Raw genomic sequence first — 27,310 nt, 5'->3', positions numbered from 1 at the left:
AGATATACAAATGGTCAATAAGCACATGAAAAGATGCTCAACATCATTAATCATTATGGAAATGTAAATCAAAGCCACAACGATATGCCACTTCAAATCCACTAAGGATGGCTAGAAATCAAAGTAGTAAATAACAAGTGTTATTAAAGATGCAGAGAGGGGTGCCTAGGTGGCTCAACTGGTTAAGCGTCTGCCTTTGGCTCAGGTCACGACCTTAAGGTCCTGGGATTGAGCCCCGGGTAGGCTCCCTCCTTAGCGGGGAGCCTATTTCTCCCTCTCCCTCTGTCACTCTCCCTGCTTGTGCGCCCTCTCTCTCAAATAAATAAAATCTTTAAAAAAAAAAAAAAAGAAGACGCAGAGAAATTGAAACCTTAATAAGTACACTGGAAATGTAAAATGGTACAGTCACTATTGAAAACAGTCTGGCAGTTCTTCAAAAACTTAAATATATAGTTACCATATGACTTAAAATTTTACTTCCCTAAAGAACTGAAAATAAGTGTCCGCACCAACCCCTACATATAAATATTCATAACACCAGTATTCATAGTGAAAAAGTACAAACAACCCGAAGTCCACTGATGGATGAATGGATAAAAGTGAGGTATTTTATGCAGGCATGAAAAGGAATTAAGTACTGGTACTTGCTACAACATGGATGAACCATTAAAACATGCCAAGTGAAGTTGGACACAGAAGGCCACAAATTATCCAAAATAAGCAAAACCACAGAAACAGAAAGTGAACTACTGGTTGCCAGAGACTAAAGAGAGGTGGGAAAGGGAGTAACTGCTAAAGGTTACAGGGTATCTTTTGGGGATGATGAAAATGTTCTGAAATTAGTGGTGATAACTATAGAACTCTATGAATATACTAAAATCCATGAAACTGTACACTTTAAAAGGGTGAATTTTATGGTATATGAATTATATCTAAACAAAGCTGGGTTTTTTTTTTAAGAAAAAAAAATATGCTCCCATTTTTACTCCTTCAGTTTTTTTTTTAATGGAATTTATACTAATCAAAGTTCTTCTGAGAAACAAAACCAATAGAACATATATATATTCTATTATATATTATATATAATATCTATATATCTATTATATATATATCATATAGATAGATAGATTATGAGAAATTAGGTCATAGGATTGAAGATGAAAAGTCTCATCTGCCATCTGCAAGCTAGAGACCCAAGAAGGCCACTGGTATAATTCCAGTCCAAGTCCAAAGGTCTGAGAACCAAAGGAGCTGATGTTTAAGTCCCAGTCCATGCGCAGGGGAAAACCAATGTTCCAGTTCAACCAGGCAGGCAAAAAGAGGCAAATTCCTTCTTATTCTGCCTTTTTGTTCTATTCAGGCCCTCAAAGGATGATGCCCACCCATACTGAGGAGAACAATCTACCTCGCTGAGTCCACCTATTCAGACGTTAACCTCACCAAGAAACTTCCTCACAGATACAACCAGAAAAAAAATGTTTAATCTGGACACCCCTGGACCCAATTAAGATGACATATAAAATTAACCATCACAGGGGTGCCTGGCTGGCTCAGTCGGTAGAATGTGCAACTCTTGATCTCAGAGTTGTGAGTTCAAGCCCCATGTTGGATTAAAATAAAATCTTAAAAAAAAATTAATCATCACAGGACTTAACCCTTTAAGTTGTATCTGCAATTATTCAATACAATTATTCTTAATTTTTTTCAGTTTATCACCAAGGCTTAGCCACTCCCAAGCTACTACCCCAGTACCCAGACAGAACATAGTACATACAAATTACTATTGGCATCAAAAAAAAAAAAAATTAAGGGAAAAATACTCTCCAAATTATTATTATTACCACCATTATTATTATTTCATAGCAAACATTTTTAAAAACTGTTACTTAAGGGGCACCTGGCTGGTTCAGTCAGTGGAGTGTGCAACTCGTGATCTTGGGGTTGTGGATTCAAGCCTCACGTTGGGCATACAGATTACCTAAAAATGAGGATCTTTAAAAAAAAAAAAAAAGACTACCAAATTAATCATAACATCAGTATACATATAATCAAGTTGGTTACAAACTAGAAAACTAGCAATTCTATTCCTGGTCCAAGAAACAAAAAATAAAATATGCTAACAATGAACAACCCAAAAAGGAAATTAAGAAAACACTTCTATTTACAAAAGCATCAAAAAGAATAAAATTCTGAGGCACCTGGTGACTCAGTTGGTTAAGCGACTGACCCTTGATTTAGGCTCAGGTCATGATCTCAGGGCATGGAAATGAACCCCAGATTGGGCTCTACACTCAGCATGAAGTCTGCTTGGGATTCTCTCTCCGTTCTCCCTCTGCCCCTCCCCCCAATGCTTGTGTATGTGCACGCACACGTGCATGCACGGGACCACACATTCTCTCTCAAAAAGATTCTCGGGGTGCCTGGGTGGCTTAGTCAGTTAAGCATCTGCCTTCAGCTCAGGTCATGATCCCAAGGTCCTGATATGGAGCCCCGAGTTGGGCTCCCTGCTCTGTGGGGAGTCTGCTTCTCCCTCTCCCCTAGCTCCTCCCCCACTTGTGCTTGCTCTCTCAAATAAATAAAATAAAATAAAAAATAAATAAATAAATAAAACCCAACAGATTCTCTTTCCCTTCCCTCTGCCCCTCCACCCCAAAAGAAAAAGCATAAAATACTTATGAATAAACTTAACCAAGGAACAAAAGACACAAGCTAAACACAACAAAAACTGCTAAAAATAAATAAATATTTAAAGATACGCTCAATATCTGATACACAGGTTCAATTCAATCTCTATCAAAACCACAATGATGTTTTTTGCAGAAACAGAAAAATTCACCCTAAAATTCATATGGAATTTCAAAGGACCCTGAACAGCCGAAATAATACAGAAAAAGATGAATAATTTTGGAGAGCTCACACTTCCTGATTTCAAAATTTACTACAAAGCTATAGTAATCAAAACAGTGTGGTACTAGCATAAAGACCAATGGATTAGAATAGAGAGCTCAGAAATAAAACTTCAAGTATGTGGGTAAATGGTTTTCTATAAGGGTACCAAGGCTATTCAATTGGAAAAAGACAGTCTCTTCAATAAATGGTCCTGGGAAAACTGAATATCCACTTGCAAAAGAATGAATTTGGACCTTTATTTCACACCATACATAAAATATAACTGAAAATGCATCAAAAAACTAAAACGATAAAACCCTCAGAAGAAAACATATGAGGAAAACTTCATGACATTGCATTTCACAGTGATTTCTTGGATATAACACCAAACGTACAGGCAACCAAAGAAAAAATTAACAAGTCGCACTTGGTCAAAATGAAAATCTTTTGTGCAGAGTACAAAGGCAACCCACAGAATGGGAGAAAATATTGCAAACCACTTATAAGTGATTAGTAGCTAGAATATGTATTTAAAGGGGCGCCTGGGTGGCACAGCGGTTAAGCGTCTGCCTTCGGCTCAGGGCGTGATCCCGGCATTACGGGATCGAGCCCCACATCAGGCTCCTCCGCTAGGAGCCTGCTTCTTCCTCTCCCACTCCCCCTGCTTGTGTTCCCTCTCTCGCTGGCTGTCTCTATCTCTGTTGAATAAATAAATAATAAAATCTTTAAAAAAAAAAAAAGAATATGTATTTTAAAAAAAAGGGGGGGCGCCTGGGTGGCACAGCGGTTAAGCGTCTGCCTTCGGCTCAGGGCGTGATCCCGGCGATCTGGGATTGAGCCCCACATCAGGCTCTTCCACTATGAGCCTGCTTCTTCCTCTCCCACTCCCCCTGCTTGTGTTCCCTCTCTCGCTGGCTGTCTCTATCTCTGTCAAATAAATAAATAAAATCTTTAAAAAAAAAAAAAAAAAAAACTACAGGGGCGCCTGGGTGGCTCTGGCCAGGTTAAGCATCTAACTCTTGATTTCAGCTCAGGTCCTAATGTCAGGGTTTCAAGTTTAAGCCCTGCACTGGGCTCCACACTGGGCATGGAGCCTACTTAAAAAATCAATCAATCAATCAACCTACAGTTCAGCAACAACAAAAATATCAAAAATAGATAAAAGACTTCCTTATGGACTGAATGTTAGCATCCCCTCAAAATTCAAATGTTGAAGCCTAATCTCCACTGTTGACTGTATTTAGAGAAAGGGCCTTTACAGAAGTATTTAAGGTTAAATGAGATCATAAGAGTAGAGCTCGGGATTCAGTAAGATTAATATCCTTGTAAGAGGAGACACCAGGGACGCGTGGATGGCTCAGTTGGTTAAGGACCTACCTTCGGCTCATGTCATGATCCCAGGGTCCCAGGATTGAGTCCCAAATCGGGCTCCCTGCTCAGCAGGAAGCCTGCTTCTCCCTCTGCCTGCTGCTCCCCCTGCTTGTGCTCTCTCGTGCACGTGAACTCTCTCTCACACAAATAAATAAAATCTTTAAGGGGGAAAAAAAAAGAGGAGACACCAGAGAGCTCGCTCCATCCCTGCTCAGAGGAAAGGCCATACATAGTAAGGGCAAAGTAACCTTCTGCAAGCAAAGCAGAGAGACTTCCTGAAAACCGAACTCTGCCAGAACCCTGATCTTGGACTTTTCAGCCTCCAGAACTGTGAGAATGTAATAAACGTCTATTGTTTAAGCCACCCAGCCTGTGGTACTTTATTACGGCAGCGTGCGCAGCTAATACAGACTTAAATAGACACCACTGCAGAGATGACATGAAAAGAGCTCAACATCACTAATCACTAGAGAAATGCAAGTCAAATCCACCATGAGATAGTACTTCATGCTCATTAGAATGGCCATTGTTGGGGCGCCTGCATGGTTCAGTTGGTTAAGCATCTGCCTTCAGCTTGGGTCATGATCCTAGGGTCCTATGATGGAGCCCCTAGTCGGGCTCCCTGCTCAGTGGGGAGTCTGCTTCTCCCTCTCTCTCTGCCCTTTCCCTGCTTGCTGTCTCTCTCCTTCTCAAATGGTAAATAAAATCTTCAAAAAAAAAAAAAAAAAAAAGGATGGCTCCTATTTTAAACAAACAGAAAATAATAAAGTTTAGGCGTGACTGGCTGGCTCAGTCAGTGGAGCATGCTTCTCAATCTCAGGATTGCGGGTTTGAGCCCCATGTTGGGTGTAAAGATTAAAATTAAAAAAAAGAAAAGAATAAAGTGTTGGCTATCATGTGGAAAAACTGAAATTCTTGTGCACTGCTGGTGGGAATATAAAATGGTACAGCCACTGTGGAAAACAGGATGGCAATTCCCAAAAAAATTAAAACAAAAAATTACCATATGATCCAGCAATTCCGCTTCTGGATATACATACCCACAAGAACTGAAAAGTAGGGACCCGAACAGGTATTTATATATTCATGTTCATAGCACTGTTTACAGTAGCCAAAAGGTGGAAGCAACACAAGTGTTCATCAATGGATGAAGGGATAAACAAAACATGACATATATGTACAGTGGAATATTATTCAGCCTTAAAAAAGAAGGAAATTCTCACATATGCCACAACATGGATGAACCAACAACATTATGCTGAACGAAATAAGCCAGTCACAAAAGAACAAATATTGTATGATTACACTTACATGAGGTACTTAGAGTAGTCAAATTCAGAGAAACAGAGAGCAGAATGGTGGCTGCTAGGGGCTTGGGAGATGGATGAATGGGGAGTTAGTGTTTAATGGGTACAGAGTTTCAGTTAGGGAAGATGAAAAGGTTCTGGAGATGGATGGTGGGGATGGATGCGCAACAATGTGAACGTACTTAATGCCACAAAACTGTACACTTAAAAATGGTTAAAATGGGGGACTCGGTTAAGCATCAGAATCTTGATTTCAGCTCAGGTCATGATCTCAGGGTTGTGGGATCGAGCCCCACATCAGGCTCCACACTCAGTGCAGAGTCTGCTGGAGATTCTCTCCCCCCCCCCCTCGCTTGTACACACACATACTCTCTAAATAAATAAATGATATCTTTTTTTAATGGTTAAAATGGTAAATTTCATGTTATGTATATTTTACCACAATTCTCGCTCCCTCTCTCTCTCTGTGTGTATATATTATATATATATGCATAAAGTAAAAGTAGTAAAGTGAAATAAGAATTTCACAAAATAAGTGAAAAATGCATTAAAAAACACAAAAATCCTAAGCTCCTCCAAAAGAAATTCCCCAAAATATTAACAGGATGTTCATTAACAGGATGTACAAGAGGACAAAAAAACAAAACAAAAACAAAAACCACCACCACAGAGTTTTTGTTATAACTCTGACATTAAATTTGTAAACTTTATTTTTTTTCATTGAAGTACAAGTTAACACACAATGTTTCAGGTGTACAACATCATGGTTCAACAACTCTATACCTTATGCCATGCTCATCACAAGTGTAACTACCATCTGTCAACATAAGAGCACTATTACAATACCTTTGCCTATATTCCCCATGATGTAACTTTCACCCCCACACTCCCCACCCCAACCCGCCCTGTGACTTATTCATTCCATAACTGGAAGCCTGTATACCTCCCACTACCTTTCACCCATTTTTGCATATCCCCCCATCCTCCTCCCCTCTGGCAACCATCAGTTTATTCTCTGTATTCATGGGTCTGTTTCTGTGTACATTTTGCATCTCTAAAATAAACAAAATTTAGTAAAACCTGAAGAAGTTAGTCACTTGTATATCTTCAAAGAAGAATAACAAAAGGTAAAAAAAAAATTAGAAGAAGCAAAACTCACAAGTTTTAGCTTTTGCATTTGGTCACCATCAATCTTTAAACCAAATGCAATTTATATCTATGCTTTATATCAAAGTTTGAACAATACATTTCTAGAGATTTTTTTTTTTTTTAAGTAGGCTTCACGCTCGAAGTGGGACTTAAATACGACCCTGAGATCAAGAGCTGAATGTTCAACAGACCAAGCCAGCCAGGAGCTCTACTAGAGATTTACACAGAAGGTTGAAAACAAAAAGAAGCTTTATCCATAACAGATGTACAATTCTGCTCTTGACATGATTTCCTTCACCTCTAAGAGTCTTTTCCTACCATTCAAAAAGTTTAAATACCAACCATTTCTTTTTTGTTTATAAAGATGCAAAATACAGGTATCCAAATGAGTATAACATTCAAATATTCTAAATGCCAGTAGGTACCAAAATAATACACAATTTAACAAGGTACTTCTTACTGACGTTCCATATCCAGACTTCAACTTAAGTGTCTTCTATTCCTAAAGTCTTAAAATCTTGCATGAATTTCTTGATGGGCTTACTTTACAAAGTAGACTCCAACAAAATGTTATTTTCTCTAGCCGAGTATAGATGGTTAAATTAGCAGAGATGAGTCACTAAATTAGCACAATATGGAGTGATCTAATAATTTTTTTTAGCTAATAAGGAATAACTGAGTTCCTGAGTCATCTGATTAAAGTTTTACAACAAATTACCTTAATCTTAAAAATAATAAAAGCACAGGAAAAGTAAAATACACAGTCATCATCTGAAATCCTAAGTTAGATACGCGAAATACATTCAAACATAGTTACACTGGGTTGAATTTAATCTAGAAAAATATTTCCTACAGATTAAAACCAGGACTATAAACATGCCCAAAGATGAATATAAATTAATAGACCAAAAATACTTACTAAATTTCAAGAGGCAATGTCTTATGGGGCATATATCACTATTTTACAATATTAATTTTATTAACTTTTTTATGAGAAAACTTTCCTTTCTCCCTTCATAACTAGCTTTTGCTTTCAATATATATAAAATTGGACAGTTTAAACCATTTTGCCAAATGTATCAGTGAGAAATCCATGCCAAGACAGAATGCCAGTTACTTTTTTTTGTTTTAAACAACCCAGCAATTGTGCTACTGGGTATTTACCCCAAAGATACAAATGTAGTGATCTGAAGGGGCACCAGCACCACAATGTTTATAGCAGCAATGTCCACAACAGCCAAACTACGGAAAGAGCTCAGATGTCCATCCACAGATGAGTGGATAAAGAAGATGCGGTATATATATAACGGAATATTACACAGCCATGGGGAAAAAGAAACCCTCCCATTTGCAATGACATGGATAGAACTAGAGGGTATTGTGCTAAACGATGTAAGTCAATCAGAGAAAGACAATTATCATATGATCTCAATGACATGAGGAATTTAAGAAACAAGGCAGAGGACCACAGGGGAAGAGGGGAAAAAATGAAACAAGATGAAACCAGAGAGGGAGACAAACCATAAGAAACTCTTAATCTTAGGAAACAAACTGAGGGTTGCTGGAGGGGGAGGGGTGAGGGTATGGAATGGCTGGGTGATGGGACACTGGGGAAGGTATGTGTTGTGATGAGCGCTGGGTGTCATGTGAATCATAGACCTGTACCCCTGAAATAATACATTAATAATACAAATAACATATTACATGTTAACTTTTTAAAAAGGAATTAACAGTCAAAAAAAATGTCATTCACTTTTTTTTTTTTTTTTAAAGGTACACTCCCCACCCAACATGGGGCTTGAACTCACAATCCTGATCAGGAGTCTCATGCTCTACCAACTAAGCCAGCCAGGCACCCCAGAATGCCATTTACTTTTAAGTACCCACACTTTTGGTTTAAAGAATAAAGATGTGACATGGTAAAGAATTAGGAAGAGGTGGGGGCTACAGGGGAAAAAAAGCAAGAAACACAAAATGAGGAAACTTAATTAATGACCCAGTGACTACTAGCAAAACTATGTAGTCATATGACATGACACTGAGAGCTATAATTTTAGATTTTAGCCTGATACTACAATGTCTCTTGTGGGCAGGAAAGACATAATTCAACTGAACATAAAGACAATCTTTTCTGTGTACTCTTAAAGGCAAATAACATTGTGTACCTCTACCTTTTAGAATCTACAACCAGTAGCATTTTGTTTTCATTGTTAAATTCCCTTTACTCTTAACACGTTGACGTGATATGATCCCTTTAAATTAACAGCTGATTGAGAATTTCCAGACAGATTCCGGTAAAACCCCAGTGCACCAAAAAAAGCAGAAGACTATCATAACCATTCAGCAAATTTTACCCATTTGACTCTAGAAATCAACTTACACACAAATAATTCCCTACTCCTTTTTCTTTATAGGCTACAAACTGAAAGAAGTCAGAGACCATGTAATCTTGCTCATTACTGCATCCACAAGGCCTAGGGCATAACAGTGTCTAGTAAACAGGTGGCATTTGGTAAATATTCTATAAATAAACCTAAGCCAAATCCTATAAAGGAAACAGGTAAAACTGAAAGAGGAAGAGGTTTCAAGGCAGAGGAAATGCCTCAGAGAGCTCTTACCTGCTATCAAAATGGAAAATTTTTAAGTTCAAAAATAATAATACATGGAAGTTATTTTAAATTACACAACCAATTTAGAGATGCTTAACATTGTGGACTTATTTTCCAATGTATCTAAGAAGCAAAACCTTATTCTGGCATTCACTGGTAGACTAGTACAAGAAAAAACTACATGTCTCTAAAAGTTCTAAACAGCACAAGTACAGATAATGCTTCCAACACTTCCCTTCCAGATTCATCTCACACCAGATAACACCAGCAATTACTAATCTTTTCTAAATTAAACACTTAAACTCTCTGCATTAGCAACCTAAGACATTTGATGATTTTAGATGGGAAAAGTATTTTACAATTTCAGGATAAATAAGCAACTTCCCTGTTTCAAATGATCCTTTGCCAGTTATTCAAATCCCATTTAATCATTAGCAAATACTGTTTACTCATAAGATCTTCAAGCTACACAAAGATCTTATTTATCCATATATATCATAGACACAATATGTCAATTTACCCATAAATTAACTTTTTACCAAGACATAAAAGCTATAAAAGGAAAAAAGCTATAAAAGGAAAGTAAACAACAGGTATTAAATAAATGCACAATATTTTTATAACTTTCTGTTTACCTAGTAGTAATAATGACAAAAATTGAGGGAGGGTGTTTGGGTGCTGTAGTTTTTTGTTTTGTTTTTAAAGATTTTATTTATTTGACAGAGAGAGACACAGCAAGAGAGGGAACACAAGCAGGGGGAGTGGGAGAGGGAGAAGCAGGCTTCCCAATGAGCAGGGAGCCCAATGCGGGGCTCCATCCCAGGACCCTGGGATCATGACCTGAGCTGAAGGCAGACGCTTAACGACTGAGCCACCCAGGCACCCCTGGGTGGTGTAGTTGGTTGAACTTCAACTCTTGTTCAGGCTCAGGTCACGGTCTCATGGTTGTGAGATCAAGTCCCATGTCAGGCTCCACGTTGACTGCAAAGTCCCCTTGAGATTCTCTCTCCCTGTGTCCCTCCCCCACTGCACGCAGGCCCGCACTTGTGCTCTCTTTCTCTAAATTAAATAAGTCTTTTTTTAAAAAAATGAGGAGAGGGCGCCTGGGTGGCTCAGTCAGTTAAGTGACTGCCTTCAGCTCACATCATGATCCCTGAGTCCTGGGATCAAGTCCGGTGTGGGGCTCTCTGCTCAGCACGGAGCCTGCTTCTTCCTCTCCTCCCCACTCGTGCTCTCTCTCCCTGGCTCTCTTTCAAATAAATTAATAAAATCTTTGGAAAAATAAAAACAAACAAATAAATAAATGAGGGGAAGTTACTGAACATCTTTTGTCAATATTTAAATGCTAGCACTATTCTTTAAGTGGTGCCAAATTCGGCACAAAGATTTGTTCCAGTGAAATAAAGGTTTTGGTGAACAAAGCTGGTCCAATTTCGGAGAAAAATATTTTTTTAAGTAACCTCCAGACCCAAAGTGGGACTTGAGCTCTGACCCTGAGATCAAGAGTCACATGCTCTTTCCAACTGAGCCAGCCAGGTGCCCCAATTTCAGTGAAAATTAGATGGAAATTACACATTATGATTATAAAGTCTACTAGGCACATGTTATAACTTTTAATATAAATCCCAGTACAGGGGCACCTGGGTGGCTCAGTCACCCACACTTGATTTCAGCTCAGGTCATGATCTCAGGGTTGTGAGATGAAGCCCTGCCTTCACTTTGATCTGAGCCTCCCACTCCTGCTTGCATGCTCTCACTCTTAAAAACAACAAAAAATAAATCCCAGTATAGTACAAATTTTTAAATCTTACATGAAGGTTCTTTTTCCTTGGGTGATGAGGAGTGGAAAAGAAAATAATATTAACAAGAAAACAAAACTGAAGTCTGTAGTCCTAAACAATGACCCAACTATAAAGAGATACCGTTAGCCACAGAACTTCTCCTTTAAGCAATACATATGAAAATTTAATGCCTCCTTCATCTGAAAAAAGTCACTTAAAATCACCTTTCCTCTTCTAATGTTAAAGTGAGTTCCTAAGAGGCTAATCCTCTTAATTATTCGCATATTCTAATGAATACCAGCTTGTAAAAGCCAATACAAAATCTTTTACTGAAAGTGTTAGGATATTACAGAACAAGAACAGAATCCATAATTAATTAGTGACACTGCATCTTTAAGTTCAAACTACTGTGGTTACAGTGGCCAGTGAGACAGTGCCAGTTATCAATTGCAGGCATTAGGAAGCAACTGGTAAAGTAGTAGATCCACGGTACTATTTACAATCCTATTATAAAGGCTAAATAGTTCTTAATTTACATAAAATCCTGTAATAAATAATTAGAATATGAATATTGGCTAAGCTAGGACAGCTGCTACAAAAGGTTACTTGCAAAATGCAATATAAAAATGTAGCCAAAGGCTATAATAGCTTTGGGGTTTTTTTTTAAGTAATCTAGAACTTGGGACTTGAACTCATGACTCCAAGACCAAGAGTCACCTGCTCTACTGACTGAGCCAGCCAGGTGTCCATTATAATAGCTTTTATCATGCAGAATCTTGCATTTCTAAAAGATTTGTCTAGCCACAATAGAGTAACTAGTTTGGGACTAGCCCTCCCACCATTACCAACTAGAACACTGGACATAATATATGAAACAACAGTTCTTGGATGTTGGACAATAGACAACTCAGAACTGCCATCCCTGACAGAAGGGAGACAAACTACCTGAGACCTGTGACTACCTAAGCTTTTTGCCCCGAAACACCTTCCACATCCTGGACAAAAAGGGGGAATCAAGCAGAGCAGAAACCCAAGAGAAACTCAAATACAAGTTTCAGAAGGCTGAGGCAGCTGTAACCTATTGGGCACTCTTGTGTCTTTACTAAACTAAACTGTACATGCATCGGGTGAGACTCCAGGAGGGTGGGTAAAGAAAAACCATTGGAGGGGGACGCCTGGGTGGCTCAGTCGGTTAAGTGTCTGCCTTTGGCTCAGGTCATGATCCCAGGGTCCTGGGATCAAGCCCCAAATCAGGCTCCCTGCTCAGTGGACAGCCTGCTTCTCCCTCTCCTCTGCCACTTCCCCTACTTGTACACGCACTGTCAAATAAATAAATAAAATCTTTACCAAAAAAAAAAAGGAAGAACCATTGGATAATGAGCAACTACTTGGGTACTATAAACATAACTACCACTGGAGTTTACTGACCTCTGATTCTGACCAATCAGAGTAGAGAGTCCTTACTGAACACTCCAGAGCATTCAGATGAGAAGGCACCAGCAGAGCTAAACTAGCCCTAGGACAAAAACTCATCTCTTGGCCTACCCCAACAAAGCTTTAAATAAAAACAAGTCTTGAAGAATTTGAATATAAAATAACTTGTCCTCTTTAAAAGATAGCTTTTTTTTTTTTTAAGATTTTATTTATTCATTTGACAGAGAGAGAGACAGCCAGCGAGAGAGGGAACACACAAGCAGGGGGAGTGGGAGAGGAAGAAGCAGGCTCCCAGTGGAAGAGCCTGACGTGGGGCTCGATCCCAGAACTCCAGGATCACGCCCTGAGCCAAAGGCAGACGCTTAACGATTGAGCCACCCAGGCGCCCCTAAAAGATAGCTTTTTAAAGCAAATATAGGGATGTCTAGGTGGCTCAGTCAGTTAAGCATCCGCTTTCAGCTCAGGTCATGATCCCAGAGTCCTGGAATCAAGTCCTGACATCAGGCTCCTTGCTCAGTGGGAAGCCTGCTTCTCCCTCTGCCTGTGTTCTCTCTCTCTGACAAATAAACAAAAATCTTTTAAAAAAAAATTAAAGCAAATACAACAACACTGATTTATGGGTTTTGTAACATACCTTGTAGTAAAATGACAATAGCACAAAGACTAAAAGGAGGGAAAATGGAGATATACTACCATAGGACTCTTTTGTTCTACATCAAGTAGTATATTATTATTTAAAAGTAGACCGCAATAAGTTAAAAGGGCTTACTACACACCCTACAGCAGCTAGGGAAATAAATAAGTACAGTTAATATACTAATGTAGCAGATAAAGTAAATACCACAAAATAATCCAAAAAATGGCAAGAAAAGAAAAAAATTAAGAATGGATGAGATGGGGGGGTTGTGGTGCCTGGCTAGCTCCGTCAGTGGAGCATGCAACTCTTGATCTCAGGGTCATAAGTTTGAGGCCCATGTGGGGTGTACAGATTACTTTAAAAAAAGATAATTTGTACTTAAAAAAAAAAAAAGAATAGAAGAGATGAATAGCGTCAGGGAGGAACAACTTTTCCTCTGCTCTCTTCAGTTCAATACTGGAGGTCTGCAAATTAAACTGATAAGGGGTGAGGGAGGACGAAGTTTATTTATATGTATATGAACACACAAAAGTGGTAACTTTCTGAACAGCTAAAGATGGAGCCTTATATACTTATTATGAGAGGGAGGAGTTGAAAGGCTCCTATAGGAAGAACAAATGGGTTTCTAGGGGAACAAACAGAAGATAAGTTTGTGATGTCTGTCTGTTAATGCAGGGGTGAGTGGTCTTATTCTTTTTTTTTTTTTTTTTTTATGGCCATAAAAATTCCCTGGGAAGGGGATTCATGGAAGCCTCACTCACACATTTCTGCTTTTAGAGAGATAAGAGAAGCTCTGAAAGGGCTTCTGCATCTGTTGTATATCAAATATTGTCAGTTTAAAATAATCTTAGATTCCACCTGAAACTAATGTAACATTATGTATCAACTATATCTCAATAAACTTTTATCAATTCTGGAGGTCCAAGTGGATCCCCACAATAAAAACCAAATGCAAGATGGCAGACTTAAACCTAACCATATGAATACTTATATAAAATGTTAATGGATCTTTGTAAAGACACTAATTAAAAGGCAGAGATTGTCAAACCAAATTTAAAAATCAAGGCCGGTGGAGCACCTGGCTCGCTCGGTTGATGGAGCATGGGATGCCTGATCTTGGGGTTATGCGTTTGAGCCTCAAGTTGGGTACAGAGATTACTTAAAAATAAAATCTTAAAAAAAAAAAAAGACCTAATTATATGCTAACTATAAGAAATACACTGCAAATATAAAGACATAGGCTGAATATAAAAGGATGGAAAAAGATACACCATACAAATACTAGTCATAAAAAAGCTACAAGAAATATATTGGCATCAGACAAAGAGGCCTTGGAGATAGCAAATATTACCAAGATAAAATGGGACAAGTCATTTATGATTAAAGGGTAAATTTACTGAGAAGACCTAACAATCCTAAAACACGTATGCAACTAAAAACAGACCTTCAAGGGGCACCTGGGCGGCTCAGTCGGTTAAGCATCTGCCTTCGGGTCAGGTCATGATCCCGGGGTCCTGAGACTGAACCCTGTGTCAGGCTCCCTGCTCAGTGGGAAAGTCTCCTTCTCCCTCTACCTCTGACCCTTCCCCAACAGCTCGTGCTCACTCTCTCTTGCCCTATCTCAAATAAATAAATAAAATCATTTTTAAGATTTTTAAAAAGCAGGGAGAGTGAGCTGCTCAGGTGACTAAGCTGCCCAGGTACCTCATAAATAAATAAAATCTTAAAACAAACAAGCAAACAAATGGACCTTCAAAATATGAGGTAAAAACTGACAGAACTGAATTCCCAATTATAATTTGAGATTTCAGCACTCCTTTCAGTAACAGAACAAGTCAACAAAAAATATGTAAGTATATGAAAGACTCTAATAAGGGGCGCCTGGGTGGTTCAGTCAGTTAAGCGTCCAACTCTTGATCTCAGCCCAGGTCATGATCTCAGGGTCCTGGGATCAAGCCCTGCATCATGCTCCACGCTCAGCAGGGAGGGGGTGGGAGGGGGTCCTACTTGAGATTCTCTCTCCCCCTCTCTCTGCCCCCACCACTGGCTCTCGAGCACGTACTCTCTCTCAAATAAATCAATCTTTAAAAAAAAAAAAAAAAAGACTAACGATACTATCAACCAATAATTGATATCTACCTGCAGGATACACTTTCTTTCCTAGGACACACAGAATATTCACTATGATATGCCTTCCCAAAAAACAAATCTCAAATTTGAAAGACTGAAATTTTATAGTCTGTTCTCTGATCACAGTATTAAATTAGAAATCAGTAACAACATATCAAACAACCCCAAATATTTGTTAATTGAATACATATCTAAATAATCCACAGACAAAAAATTGGAAAATATTTCAAACTAAATGGAAGTACATAATATGTCAATTTGTGGAATGCAGCTAAAACATTAGAGAAAAATTTAGATAACCATACACAAAAAGATGAACCTCAACCCTTACTTCATTCATTAAACAGACTTTACCTTGAAGTGTTTCACAGACCTAAATGTAAAACATAAAGCTATAAAAATTCCTTAAGAAAATTTAAGTAAATATTAGTGACCTTAGGTTTAGAGAAGATTGCTTAAATAGCTATAAAGGGCATTAACTGTAAAGAAGAAAGTAAACCAGTAACTTAGACTTCGTAAAAGTTTCTCAATCTTTGAGAGACACTGTTAAGAAAATGAAAAGGCAAACCACAAACTACGAGAACATACTTACAAAACATGTGATTTGCAAAACCTGTGATCAAGGACTCACGTCCAGAATATATGAAGAATTCTTGCACCTTTAATGGTAAACAAAAAACAACCTAATTTTTTTAAATGGGCAAAAGCTTTGAAAGGACACTTTGAAGAAATAAACGAATGACAAATTAGCACATAAAAAGACAATCATATGTAAATCACAAAATAAAACCACAATAAGGCATCACTACACACCCACAAAGAATGGCTACAATTAATAGAAAGACTGACAATACCAAGTGTTAAGGATGCTGAGCTCCTGGAATTCTCATACACTGGTGGTGGGAATGTAAAGCAGTACAGCCACTTGGGAAAATAGTTCGGCAGTTTTTTATAAAGTTCTAAGCATACATTTATTATACAATCCTGCAATTTCCACTCCCTAGGTATTTAACCTAGAGATATGAAAACACATGCCTATACAAAGACCTCTATGCACATATTCATAAGAGGTTTACCATAACAGCCAAAAACTAGAAACCCAAATATCCATCAACTAGTGAATAAAGAAACTGTGGAATATCCAATGGAATACTACTTAGCAATTAAATAGAACCCACTATTTCTTTTAGTAAGAGGGATGAATCTCAAAGGATTACACTAAGTGAAAGAGGGCAGACACAAAACAGTACATACTATATGATTCCATTTATATGACATTTTAGGGAAAAAGGCAAAACTATAGTTACAGAAAGTGATCAGTAACTGCCAGAGATAGGAACAGGAGGAGGGGAGTGACCATGAAGGGTACAAGGGGTGCCCTTTTTGAGGTGACAGAAATAGGAGTGGTTATATGACTTTTTACATTTATAAAAACTCAAATTATATAAAGATGGGTGAATTTTATTTTGTGCAAATTATGCCAATATCGATAGCACTAATTTTTTCCCCATTTGGCAGCAAAAAAAAAAAAAAAATCAGAAGTATACACATGTGCTCTGAGTAAAGCAAGTATTTTTCCTAAATCTTAGAGTTAAGTACCCTTAATAACTAGTAGAACCATGTTTAGGGGTACAGACCATTTCATTGAAATCTAAACTCGGAATGTATGCTTTAGGGATGACAAAGAGATCTATACAACTAAGTCCCTTCTGATGGAGCTCCATGAACTGCATTTAACCCACAGTGAAGCCTTAAAGGAAGTTTCAAGTTACACAGGCCAAGCCAGCTAAAACAGATTAAACTAAAAGTTGGACAGTGCCGCACAGACATCTCAAACACTTGGTTTACCATGCTCTTGCCAATGGTCAAGTTTATTTTGGGACTGGAATATTTTAAAGTTCTTCATGTTCACTGCAGCTCCTACCCATTAACTCCATTAATCAAAGGCTTCCAGAAGAACAATTCTGGAAGTAAGATTTGAGGACTCACCTTTCATTCTCACCTAATGTGTTACATGCAAGCACCTAGGGTCACATTACAAAAGAACCAAATTTTGCAGCACAACATAATGCCAACAGCTTATTAAAAAGGAAGACAAGAAAGGTCCTCTTGATACCTCATTAATCACATCTACTTTACTATAGCTTCTTTGTGAGAAAACACTAAAGAGGATATTGATGCCTAATCAGTGCAATAATTATTACAATCTGACTTCATATCTTTGCTCTTCTATTTATTATGGTGATTATCTCCTTAAAGGAAACTTCTACACTGTATAGGTATTAGTGGTTGGAAAAGAATACTGATCCATTCCATATCCATTTTAAACACGTTTCCCTCTAAGCAAAGACCCCATTGAAAATGGAAAGATACTTATTTTCACTCCACTACGGGCTGAGTTTACCTATGTGTCTTAAACATTTACCCTGAGACTGAAGTCCAAACTATCTTTAAATACTTAGAAAGTCATTGTAGAAACAGTATTAGACTAATACTACATATATTTGTCAGAACGTTCAATTGTTAGGTTAAAGAAACCCAAGCTGACAAAATCAGAACTGACTGGCTCACAGGATACTGAAACAATGAATGAACTTCAGGCAGCAGGGCCTCAAAGGCTCAGCGCCACCAGATCCATCTCTTTATCTCATGCTCCTCTTGACTCATTTGGCCTCATTCTTTCCCACTGTAGACAGACCTCCCGCCTCCTGCTAACTTCCTAACTTCACAAGCCCAGAAGAAAATTGACAACTTGCTCCTGTCATCTGTTTATCAATACCAGTCGCGTATGCCTATTGGCCTTTTGGGTCAAGTGCCAATCAGTACTCAAGAGGGAGAGATAAAAAACTGGCCAGGCCTGCTACACATGTTCAACCTTAAGATACCAGAAAATGAAGACTAAGATATCTTGAATAAAGATAAAGATAGCTTGAATAAATTAAAAGCTATGACTGGCTACTACTTATAAGTTATTCTGACTCTGAATTAAACGCAAGATCTCAAAAACAAACAAAAACACAATGGATACCCTATTCCTTCTGCTAGTATATATAATAAAGTGTTGGGTGAGTCCCTAACGTCCAAAAACTCGATTTAAGGATACAACCTAAGAATTAGTAATAACCATCCAAATAAAATTTTTTTTAAAAAAAGGAAATCTAACCCTTGGAACTAAACCACTGACCTAAAATTACAGGAAAGTCCTATGATGGGGAAAAAGGAAAAGTTCAATTTAATGGGCTTACATATGATAGTTCATCAAGAAACAGAAAAATCTTATTTTAAAAATTCACTCAGTGATGGCACAAATCTGAAACTAAAGGATAACATGATACCCATATTGGGGGCAATCATAATCACCACAGCAATGGCTGAGATTCATATAACACCTGGCGAGCTAAATCTCTGCAGAAATGCCTCTTTCTTTAAAAGACATTTTTTAAATGGAAAGGAATCTCAAATTTTCTGGCATATCTAAGTTTTAAATTACTTTGTTTCCAGGCTAATAATTTCAAAACAATTGGGTGTTATAAATAAAACCCAGCAGTTCCAAATTCTGTGCTGATCCGTCACTCATTTAACTGACACACTTTGCTACCAAAACTAGTTTTATCTTTCCAGTACTTCCAGTCCCATACAAGCTGATTTTGTTCTACATAACTGCATGTACACTAGAATTCAATTCAAAGAATGACCTACATTTAATAGTATCTGGGTACCTCTAAGACATAGAAATGGGCTCACTTTCTATGAATTTTTTATCTTTCAAAGCTCGACCTGTGGGGCTTCTGGGTGGCTCAGTCATTAAGCATCTGCCTTCGGTTCAGGGCATGATCCTGGACTCCTCGGATCAAGTCCCACATTGGGTTCCCTGCTCTGCTGGGAGCCTGCTTCTTCCTCTCCGAATCCCCCTGCTTGTGTTCCCTCTCGTGCTGGCTGTCTCTGTCAAATAAATAGATAAAATCTTAAAAAAAAAAAAAACTGAACCTGAGGGAATATCATTATTTTTCAACAAGCAGCAAATTTATAGTTATTTAGGATAAAGAATTAAATACAAATGTTTATTATTCCCTTAAAAAAAAGTTCTATTAGATTCTGAGTCATATTGCCTCTGAAAAAAAATTACCAAAAAGAGAGCTGCAAATAGTGTAGGGGGAAGTCAAGGCTCTTATTTATAACTGTAACAGCCGGGGCACCTGGGTGGCTCAGTCCTTAAGCGTCTGCCTTCGGTTCAGGGCGTGATCCTGGAGTCCTCGGATCAAGTCCCACATCGGGTTCCCTGCTCTGCTGGGAGCCTGCTTCTTCCTCTCCCACTCCCCCTGCTTGTGTTCCCTCTCTCGCTGGCTGTCTGTCAAGTAAATAAATAAAATCTTAAAAAGAAAAAAGAAAAAAAAAACCTGTAACAGCCAACAAAACATAGAGCACTTAAAACAACCCTACAAGGTATCATCCCATTTTACAAAGAGGGAGAGATAAGGAAACTTGTAACTTGTCCAAGTCACAAAGCTAGCTAATAAATAATTTATACATGCAAGTTTAAACCATGTAAGAAATTAAGTAGGACTAGCACATGTAAGGCCAACTCAAAAACAAAATGGCCAATGTCAAAGTATTCCACTCCAAAAATCAGAAAAGCAGCACAGACTAAGAGAAACTAAGTTTGTTTTTTTTTTCTCTCAGTGCCATGAAACCAGGCCCAGATCACTGGGGGGTAAAATATCTATACTCTCAAACTATACAAAAATACTTATATATACAAACTATACAAAGTAACATCTAAAACAAAAAACAAAAAAAACAAAAACAAAACACTTTCAGAGGCACCAGGCTGGCTCAGTCAGAAGAGCATGTGACTTGATCTCGGGGTCATGAGTTCCAGCTCCACGCTAGGTATAGAGATTACTTAAAAAAAAAAGAAGAAGAAGAAGAAGAAAAAAAGAAAGAAAAGCACTTTTAACATAATATTCCTAAATATTATTCTTGAAAGAATGTAGCAAATTACTCAATCTTTCATAATATTCCATAGGAAAGAACTATCATGTGCAACAATTTTGAGAAATAGAAAGTACTACAATAATCAAAAATGGGTCAATCTATCACCATGGCATATTCACTTAGCTTTATCTCAAAAATATTTTCAAATTATTAAGGTGTTTTCTTATCTGAGAGACAACCTTCAAGAACATGAAAAGGATATACTGCTATTTCCATAAAGTTAACAAGTGATCTTTGGTAGTGATTACAAAAGATTAATTTGTCACCTAGAAAAACTTAAGGCTATGAAACTGGATTTAGAAATGGAGCTGCAATAATTTTAATCCCCAAAAACAATCAGAATTGGTACTTGTTTCACAGCTCTGAAGCAAGTCTACTTTCATAGTATTTTTACTACTAAGATGTGCAGTACTAGTAAGCAAAAAGGTCTGTTCCTCAAAACTGAACTGATTCTTGCTTTGGTTTCTTCTGGTCTGTTCAAGTAGGAAACAGTAGCTACAGTGTTTGACATGAACATGATACTTGTGCTTACTAGTGAGCTAAGTATATTCCCTGGGCTCTAGAAAACTGATACTGAGCTCCTTCAGTTAACCCTTAGTCACTACAAGACTATTTTCATCCAGGCCCAAAAAGGAAATGCCACTGGAGCACCACAAAGGTCACCACCATTCTGAATCCTCACCTGGTTTCTGTCCCCAAGTTTTACAAGACTGCTAGGAAAAAATCTTACTTGCATCCTACTACTTAAGTCCTTCCTACCATTATCCCCAGGAGGTACAAGCAAGATCTCGATTTCTTGGCTGCCTTTCACTGATGTAATCATAGCACCAAGCTTTGAAATAGGACCCTGGGATAGGCCATTCCCTTCAAAGTGTCTATCATTATTCCTTGGTGAGTCAGCTTCTGGACTGCTGCCAATGTGCTTTTTGTTGCGTTAATCATGAAACCATATTTCTGTAGAGTTGATATGGTGGCCAAAACACAATTTCAAAAGAGTCCCTCAAAGTGTTTATCAAAGAAAGGACACAGATACATATCGAAGCAAGCCACTCACATGTTTTAGTAAGAGAAGGGATGAATAATACAAAGGAGTTTTCATAGATTCACAGTAAAAAAAAAAATCTCTTACGTGCAAGAGTCCAAAAATGTCCTGTAAAATCTCCTGATATTTTTAAGTAGATTCTATGCAAATGGGTACATTTAAAAGTTTTAATGCCCTTGAGGAAGGAAAAGTCGTCTTATCTTTTAGGTATCAGGTAAATGAACTGAAGAATTCTGAAGTTAATAAAAACCTGAGATACCCAAGAATTCTCTTAAATTTTCATCAAATATCTCTGAAGGGAAAAAAATCTATTCCACTCTATCTTTTTAGAGGAACCCATTAATTAATAAAATGTGTAATTCTTAGTTTTGAAAAGGTAAAACACTGTTGGCAATAGAGGAATAGTATATGCAGCACAACTAAATAGTTCCACAGAGCAAGAAAGGGAAAACTCCTTGCTCTAAAATAAATAATGGATAATAACAACACCCACTTTCAGGATATACAAAGTAAGATAAATATTCATGTTATGGTTTTCTTTAGAAAACACCAGTTTTTCCTGTGAACCTTAAAAACTGATATGAGGGCAAATGTTCAGGATCAATCTACTCATAAGATGCTCGGAGCTCGTTTCAGGTTTTTCTATAAAAGAGTAACACATAATGACTCTGGGAAAAAAGCTAATATATACAGATCTACAGGTTTAAGAGACTTACCATAATTTAAAATGTGCTTATGCAGAATTTTAGTGTATAAATTTAAAACATGCACCCATAAAAACCTATAAAAGTTGTTTTAATACCCACAGGAGAAAAGATCTAAGTATACAATAATAATTGCAAATTCAGGGGCACCTGGGTGGCGTAGTTAGTTGAGCATCTGTCTCTTGGTTTCGGCTCAGGTTGTGATCTCAGAGTCCTGGGATCAGGCCCAGCATCCTCGGGCTCCACTCCCAGCACAGAGTCTGTTTGGGATTCTCTCTTCCCTCCCCTGCTACCCCTCCCCCTTACTTGTACACATGTGCTCTCTCACTCTAAAAATAAATAAGCCTTTAAAAAATAGTAATAATTGGGGTGCTTTGGTAGCTCAGTCAGTTGGGCATCTGCCTTTAATTCAGGGTCCTGGGATCAAGCCCTGCTCAGCAGGGAGCCTGCTTCTCCCTCTCCCTCTGTCTGCCACTCCCCTTCTTGTGCTCTGTCAGATGAATAAATAAAATCTTTTAAAAAATAAATAAAAATAAATAATAATTGCAAATTCAAAAACACTAAGAATATATAAAATATATAATTTATATAGCATTACAGTAAAGGCCAGATATCCCCTACCAACATAGTATATTCAAACAACCTGCATTCAATTTAGAATGCTCGAAGAACATTATCTTATACCAAGGAAGTACCTTACCCACATACAAGGACTCAAGCATCAAAAGGCATAATCCTCTAACATACACTTCAGAATTCCCTAGCCCATAAGAGTTTTAGGCACATGGTAAAAGAGCTCAAGAAATATTCACTAATTTATTTTAAGGAGATGTATTTCCCTGTTATTTATACCAGGATACATGTTGAATATCTGTATTATTCTGTGTAACCACTAAAAATGGAAAATGTATGGTAAGCTTCTTACTGATTATGCAACAAAGCCCTAAGAACCGTATTTAATAGAGGACTAACAACTTGGTGTTGTTTAAATCTTGGTGCAAAGTAAATTTCCCATGTATCATCTGTGACGGTGATTAAAAAATTTACCTCCTCAGCACTGATAGTCCTCCTCAGCCCTGTCCTAAAGCTCTAACTGCCTAACCTATTTGCTTAAAAGCAAGACACACACACACACACACACACACACCTCAACACTCCCTATCTTTCTGCCAAAATCAATTGCCCTTGCTACTTATTCTCCTGGGCTCTATCTACATCTATCATTTTTGAATATTCTTGCATTTACCTTCTTTCAACTGTAACACCGGTTCCTGTAGAAAGAGGCGGTGTTCTTGTTACCACTGTAGTAACAGTAGCAACAACTGCAACTAGCATATATGGAATGCTTACCACTGGCTAGCTATTGTTAAAAGCACTTGTTTAATCCTCACAAAAGCAGCAAGTATCATTATGCCCATTTTAAAAGTGAGAAATCCGAGGCACAAAAAAGTTAAGGAATTTGCCTAAGATCAGAGGAAGGTACCAGTGGTGGCACCATAGTTCAAACCCAAGCCTGAGCTCTTACTCACCATTCACCATACTAAACTGCAAAGGTGCGAAGAGCACCCAATCTGATGTCAGAAGATCTCGGTTCTAGTTCAGCTATTCACTAGCAGTGCAACTTCAGACAAGTTCTGACAGCTGTGAAACCCAATTTATTTACTTGAAAAGTGTGAGTTACAATATGGCCTGCCCTGCCTACTTCACAGAGAGCAATGAAAATTAAGTTTGCAACTAATACAGCTAATTAAAATCTTATTTTAGGGGCGCCTGGGTGGCACAGCAGTTGAGCGTCTGCCTTCGGCTCAGGGCGTGATCCCAGCGTTATGGGATCGAGCCCCACGTCAGGCTCCTCCACTATGAGCCTGCTTCTTCCTCTCCTGCTCCCCCTGCTTGTGTTCCCTCTCTCGCTGGCTGTCTCTATCTCTGTCAAATAAATAAATGAAATCTTTAAAAAAAAAAAAATCTTATTTTAATACTGGACTCATAGTTGTTACCTCCATATTCCCATGTTCTTAATAGTGGCAACCTTATGCTGGAATTCTAGACTGGGATCACACTGTAGTAGCAGATAAAGTAAAAGCCTAGTAACTAAGTCTTGTCCCTATCAAGCAACCACATACAGAAGACTAACTTAATTTGCAATCTCCATTACTGTCAAGACTGGACATCTCCAGGTAGGTATCTCCATGTGAAAAGGCTAGAAACAAGACAACCCACAAATGAAATATCAAATATCCACTTACCAAATGATCATATTTGAAATGTAGTATCTCTTAGTTCTAAACACAATATTCAGTTTTCTGAATATTTTAACTTAGAAGAAATATACACTGCTGAAAGAAGAGCTATAGCTCTATACACAAAGTTCTTCAATCATAGGATTTAAATCTAAAGCTAAGATTCTAGACTAAACAAAAGAAACACACACACATACTGTTTCAGAATTGGAAGCTCAAAACATTAACTTGCAAAAATTGCCTGCAATCTCGTTTCTAATGTAGAAAGGTCCCATCTCTTTCTTGGTCGCATATTGCAAGAAAAAGGAAGTTCACTATCGTAACAAAGAGGATAATTTAATTCAAGTAGCTAATCAACCATAAGCCATAAAATATAAGTTTTATGTCTTGTTCACATGAAACTATGACTACCAATATTAATACCTCCAGCCTTCTTAGGAGAGGGGAGGAGATGGAGCAGGAACTCTGTAGCTAAACATGTTTTACTTACAAACTTTTCATAACCAATTACATAACCATTCTGCTACTTAGAGGAACAAAACAAAGTCAAGGATTCACCATTTAAGAGCTACTAAAAACATAAAATATGAAATAATGCACTAAGGAGTTTTGTAAGTAAATTTATAAGTAAATAAATAAGTAAATTTATCAGTTTACTAAGTAGGTCTGCTTACTTCCTTAAGAAAAAGTCTAATGAGGGGCGCCTGGGTGGCACAGCGGTTAAACGTCTGCCTTCAGCTCAGGGCGTGATCCCGGTGTTATGGGATCGAGCCCCACATCAGGCTCCTCCGCTATGAGCCTGCTTCTTCCTCTCCCACTTCCCCTGCTTGTGTTCCCTCTCTCGCTGGCTGTCTCTATCTCTGTCGAATAAATAAATAAAATCTTTAAAAAAAAAAGAAAAGAAAAAGCCTAATGATCTACAGTTTACAAGATTATTTACATAACAAACTATTCTCATTCCAGAGTGGGCTTTCTTAGGGATGAAGTTCAATAAGCAACTTAACAATGTTCTGTGAAAATTATAAGCTTCTTCAGGTTCCATGGTAAAGTCACAAAAGCTCTGGGCACTATATATTTTTTTAAAAAACATTTTTAAAAAAATACATGGAATGGGGCACCTGGGTGACAGTCCAATTCAATTTCAGCTCAGGTCATGATCTCAGAGTTGTGAGATTGAGACCCGCTTCATGCTTTGCACTGGGCATGGAGCCTGCTTAACATTCTTACTCCCTCTCCCCCCCCCCCAAATACATGGGCATGGGGCACTTTGCTGGCTCAGCTGGTGGAGCATATGACTCTACTGATCTTGGGGTTGTAAATTCCAGCCCCACATTGGGTGTTAAAGATTACTTAAAAATAAAATCTTAAAAAAGGGGGGGGGCATGTATGTGCGTACAAATGCTTTTATAGCACTTTTTTGTAGTCACCAAAAACTGGAAACAACCCAAATGGGCTTGGAGAATGAATAAACTATGGTACACCCATACAATGAAATGCTGATCGGCAATAAAAATTACTAATACCCAAAATATGGATATGTCAAAGTGCATTGTGTTAAAGAAGTCAGTCTCAAAAAGCTACATACTGCATGATGATTCCATTTACATGGAATTCTTGAAAAGACAAAACTATAATGACAGAACAGATCAGTAGTTGCCAGAGACGGGAAGTGGGGGAACGGGTGGACTAGAAAGGGCCAGGAGAAAAATCTTTTGAGATGATGGCACTATTCTGTACCATCACTGTGATCATGTGTTTCCAAAACTCACAGAACTGTACTCAGAAAGGGGGAGTTTTACTGTACGTAAATTATATCTTAGTTGTAAAATTTTTCTAAAACATGAAGGTGGTAGAATCTTAATTACTGCTCTGAAAACAGGACCAGATGCTGCTTAAACAACCAAAGCGAGTATACTAAACCTTGTTAGATCTGCCTCCAGTTTGAAAACTCCCTTCCACTAATATTTTTGCCTAGAAGTCGAAATAATATTTGTAGTTATTAATTCCCCTAGGATTAAAAAAAATAAATATATATATGATTGACTGGGTTTATATACATTATATAAATATAAATGTATCAATATATAAATATACATATATACATATATATTTTTATATATGTATTTATATATTGGTACATTTATATATATATATATATTTAGGGATATATAGAGATATATATATATATTTAGGGATATATATTGGTATATATATTTGGTATATATATATATTTAGGGACGCCTGGCTGGCTCAGTCAGTAAAGAATATGACTTTTTTTTTTTTAAGATTGTTTTATTTATTCATCCGAGAGCAAGCGAGCACAAGCAGGGGGAGCAGCAGACAGAGGGAAAGGAAGAAGCAGGCTCCCCACTGAGCAGGGAGCCCGATGTGGGGCTTGATCCAGGGACTCCAGGATCATGACCTGAGCCAAAGGCAGACACTTAATGGACTTAGCCACCCAGGCGCCCCTGGGCGTCAGATTTTTCTGTATAACAGGGGTATTACTTAACATACTTTGCAAGGTGACTTAGTGCAGTTCAAGTAAAATTATAGAAACACAGAATGGTATTACTACATAGGTGTTTGGGGCACTGAATTTAGGTCTCTTACCGTACAGGGTAGAACTGTGATATACAAAGGTAAAATGATTTGTCCAAGGACATGCAGCTGGTGATTATTAATATTCATTTATATTCACTTGAAACTTGCTGAGGCTTAAGTATGTCGGGCACTGGTCTAAATGATTATATGTGTATCAGTTCATTTAATTGTCCAGAATTATTCCCAGACAGAGGTATAATTATTATTTTACTGATGAGAAAATTGAGGGAAATGAAGTTAAATAACTTGTCCGGGTAGTTGAGTTGTTTCGCCTGAGCTCTTAACCATTTTGCTGCACTGCCTAGTTAAGTGAAAGCACTTCAAGATTTTAGGTGAATGTTAAGATCTTACAGTAATCTCTTGCAGGTTTTTTGAAGTGAAATTTTGTTTTTTGAACCAAAATTAGAGGAAACTCACTTGT

The 27,310-nt window shown here is 37.8% G+C and overlaps 1 protein-coding gene across 24 annotated transcripts in view; it reads right to left on the bottom strand.

Annotated features, from left to right (window-relative positions):
* The window catches only part of MTMR3 (myotubularin related protein 3), a 137,487-nt gene that overhangs the window by 93,588 nt on the left and 16,589 nt on the right, over positions 1 to 27,310 (bottom strand). The window contains exon 1 of one of the 24 annotated variants that reach the window (XM_057306115.1): positions 19,504 to 19,821. The exons of the other annotated variants lie outside the window; for them this stretch is intronic. The gene's annotated coding sequence lies outside the window, so the exon portion shown is untranslated. Of the gene's footprint in view, positions 1 to 19,503; positions 19,822 to 27,310 lie in introns of those variants that run through there. 24 annotated transcript variants of the gene reach the window in all.

The sequence above is a fragment of the Ursus arctos genome, unplaced genomic scaffold (assembly GCF_023065955.2).
Source record: "Ursus arctos isolate Adak ecotype North America unplaced genomic scaffold, UrsArc2.0 scaffold_34, whole genome shotgun sequence".
In the NCBI taxonomy this organism is placed as follows: Eukaryota; Metazoa; Chordata; class Mammalia; order Carnivora; family Ursidae; genus Ursus; species Ursus arctos.
The sequence above is the reverse complement of the archived record's forward strand: the minus strand, read 5'-3'. Positions and strand labels throughout refer to the sequence as shown.